The following is a 4,307-nucleotide window of genomic DNA, read 5'->3' as shown; positions in this document are numbered from 1 at the left end:
ATTTATATCTTTATCTTTAAGAGCCTTTTTATATACTATAATAAGATTTATTTAACTAATAGCATTAAAAAGGAAAATAAGTTCTATACTATAGTGCTTATTATTATAAATAAGGTCTCTAACCTTCTAGGAATTTATAAGGCATTATATATATATATTATTTAGCCTATCTTAAAGTCTTTCCTTATTAATAATAATATATAAAATCTTTCTAAAGACTTAAAAGTTCTTAATATTTAGATAGCTATAAATAGCAATCTATATAGCTTATAAAAAATATCTATTCTAGAACTGCTTAATATTTATAGATCTCTATAAGGTTTTATAGAGGAGTTAAATAGTATAATAAAAAAAGCTAAGATAATACTAATCTATTAATAGTTTACTATTTATAGATATTATAATAATAAAAACGGTAAAAATAGTATTAATAATAAAGATAATAATAATAATAAAAGTAAGAAAAAAGATAATTAGAATTATAATTAATATATAAATTAAGACTTTAAGAAGAGACTTTAATAATATTTAATAGAAGTAGGACTTAATTATATATATAATAGAGATTAGGGTCTATATTACCTATAAGTTTAAATAAATTATATAATATAAAAGTAAGGCCTCTATTATATATATAATAGTAGGGGCCTAATCTTATATTATAATAGGCAAACCTAACCTTAATACCTTAGTATAATATTATAATACCTATATATAATAGCCTACAGGCTAATTAGGCCTATTATATAACTAATTATAACCTTATTAATATAATTAAATTAGTGCTAGTAAAAGCTATAGGCTATAAATACTATAAGCTTTATATAATAGCTATAGCTATTAAAAAGAACTTCTTATTAAAAAATCAGCCTAGCCTAATTAATATAGCTATTTTTAACTATATTTTAATTAATATAATTAGTTATATAGATTTAAATATCCTATTTTATATAATATCCCTAAATTGGCTAGCTAAAGAGCTATTATAATTAAAGGACTTAAAAGAAGCTATAAGGTAAGGCAGGACCTTAATAACTAATTAGGCTACCTTTCTAGCTGCCTTTTTAGGCCTAAACTTAACTGGCTATAAAGAGTGGCTATAGAATGTAATTATTAAAGCTAAATATATACTTAGCTTCTTCCTGCTTATATAAGGGTCAAGGATAAATGTAGGGTAATGGCAGGGTTTAAAGGTTTAAAGGAATTAGGTTGACTTTTATATAAGTTAGTTAGTAAAAATTAAATTAACCTAAAGTTAATAATGACTTTACTAATTAAATGTATATACCCAGGCATATAACTAATCGACCTTATATTTAAGAACTGCAGTTAAAGTGATATTAATAAAGAAGCAGTGGTTTAAACTGGGGATAAATTAGGTTATATACTCCTTTTAGGTTAAAAGTAATAAAGATCTATTTTTCTTATAGGTAGTTTTTAAGTTTTATAATAAGTAGAAATAAGGTCTTATTCTTAATAATAAAGGCATTTAACTTTCTATAATTTATAATAAGTTATAGTTTTCTATTCTTTTTAAGAATAAATATTACTAAAAATCCTATTAATAATATAGATATCTTAATATTTCTTTTTATTAATTTTATTTTTAGGTATTTTTTTAAGGTATTAAGTTCCTTTTTATTTAGGTTATAGATTTTCTAAAGTAATAAGTCTTTTAATTTAAGTTATATTTTATAGTTTTAGTGGCTATACTGTAATACCTTTATCTTAAGTTTTTTATTAAAAAGTTTCTTATAAATATAATATTCTTTTAGTATATTCTTAAGTCAGTCTTACTATTTTTATTTCTTAAATTCTTTTTATATCTATAGTTAGTTATTTAGGCTATATAGTTATATTTTAAAGAGCTTTAAGATCTATTAATTTTATTATTTCTTGCCTTTTATATACTTATACTTAACTCCTATTAAAGGTAGTAAATTCTTTATTTTATATTTATTTATACTATCCTTATTAATTAGGGTTTAAAATCTCTTATTATTTATTATAATCTTTCTATTATTACTTTTAGCGTTACTAGAAAAGGTAACTTAACTAGTCTTTTAGTTAATATAAAGGTTTTTCTTTTATAGCTAATTAATATCTAAAAGGATATTAACTTCTTAATCTAAAAGAAGGATATTAAAATCTATTTCCTAATTTTTTTTTTAAATAAAGACCTTAAGGTAATTAATCTCTTAATTAATAATTCTATTATTATAATTAAATAGTTATCTTTTTATATTAATTAATAGGTAAGGTTTCTATTTCTTTCTTTATAGTAGTTTTAACTATATAACTATTTTTAAATTAATAAAATTTTATTTAGCTTTATAGTTAATTTAAGCGTTTAGCTATTTTCCCTTAATTTAAACTTTTAGTATTAAGTATTATAATATAAAATCTTTATATAGTCTTAAAGCATTTATTAATTTAAGTCTATCTTATCTTTACTTTCTACTTACCTATAGCTCTATCTTTATAGAAAGTATATTACTTTTTTTAAGCTATTAAGGTATACTAACTTATAGTTTTTATTATTATATTTAGTTCTTATATAGCATTTTATATTATCTTTTAAGTTAAATTTATTATTATTTAGTTATTTTTATAAGTATTTTTTTAATTTTATATTAATTTTTAGTAAATATATTTATTTTTATTTAAAGGGTATATCTTTTAAGTATAGGCTATCTGCCTCTTAATAGTATTAAATTTCTTTAATATCTTTTAAGCTAGTATTATTAATTAAGGGTTTCTTTTAAAGATATTTATATCTTTTTTAGGTAATTTTATTAAATTCTCTTTTTATATCTTTAATAATTTTTATATTTTCCTTAATTTTTTATATTAATTTATTAACCTTATATATCTTTCTATAGAATATTATATTAAATTATAGTTCTATTACTTTAAGGTAGTTATATTAAAGGTATATTAAGTATCCTTTTATTTTATATATTAAATAGGATTTATTATTAGGTATTTTAGTTATAATAATAAAAAAGCAGTTATTATTTACTTTATTTAGCTTATATTATTTATATTAATAGTTTTATATAATATTTAGGCTATTTTATTATATTTTAGGTATATTAGTATTATTTATAGGTTATCTTATATATTAAATATAGGTTTTTTATATAGTAAGTTAAATATATTATTAATATAGTATACCTTATTATAAATTTTACTTTCTATTTTTATATCTTTATATTTCCTGGCCTTCTATATATAAATATCTTCTTATATATTATAAATTCTTAAGCTATCTTTATTAATCTTTCTCTTATAGGGTTATTTCTATTTTTATAAGATCTATTTATTTTAATAATAGAGATATTAAGTAGTTATTCTGGCATTTTTACCTCTATATTTTATACTGCAGAAGCTTTATTATTTTCTTTATTAAAGTTAGTCTTTTACTTTAACCTCTTACTTTTAGTATTCTTTTTTATTTTAAAGTATTATTTTAATAGGGATATTATTTATTATTTTAAAGGGTTTATTTAATTTTTCTATTTTAAGGATAATAGCTTTTTCTTTCTTAATAACTTTTAGTATTTATAAGGTTCTTATATTTAATTACTTTTTAAGTTCTTTAAGCTTCTATTTATTTTTTTTTTTCTTTATATTTTTTTTACTTTTTATTAAAATATTTTTATTTTTTTAGGTTTTTTATATATTTATAGTATTTCCGGTTTTATAGTTTATTTTATTAAATTCTTTTTTATTTAAGTTCCTTTAGGGTATATAGCTTATTTTTCTTTTTTAATTTTCTATCTTTTTTAAATTCTATTTAGGTAATTTTATTTTCTTTATTAAATTATCTATTATATTTACTTTATATTATTTTTAGTATTTAAATATATATAGCTATTTAGGGTTTAATCTATTAAGTTAGTCTTAAGGTTTACTTATTATAATTAAGATCTTTTAGCTTTTTAGGTTATAGGTATTATTATATTATATATCTAAATTAATTATAATTATAATATTTATATTTAAATATATTATATAATCTATAGTTCTTATTATTTAGTTAAGTAACTTTTAGAGTTATTAGTCCCTTATAGGATCTATATAAGGTATTATTTTAATAATTTCTTTATTACTATTATTAATTTTAAGAATTACTTTAATTATTATTATTTTATTATTAATTAAAGTAATAAAGGTTAAAGTTATTTCCCCTCTTATAGTTTACTCTTTCTTTTTTATATTTATATTATTATTTATTAATTTTAATTACTATAATAATATATATAATTAGGTCTTTAGGCCTATCTATTAAATATAATTTATCT

This window comes from Fusarium proliferatum (genome assembly GCF_900067095.1).
Source record: "Fusarium proliferatum ET1 genome assembly, contig: FPRO_scaffold009, whole genome shotgun sequence".
NCBI classification, from domain to species: domain Eukaryota; kingdom Fungi; phylum Ascomycota; class Sordariomycetes; order Hypocreales; family Nectriaceae; genus Fusarium; species Fusarium proliferatum.
The sequence above is the reverse complement of the archived record's forward strand: the minus strand, read 5'-3'. Positions refer to the sequence as shown.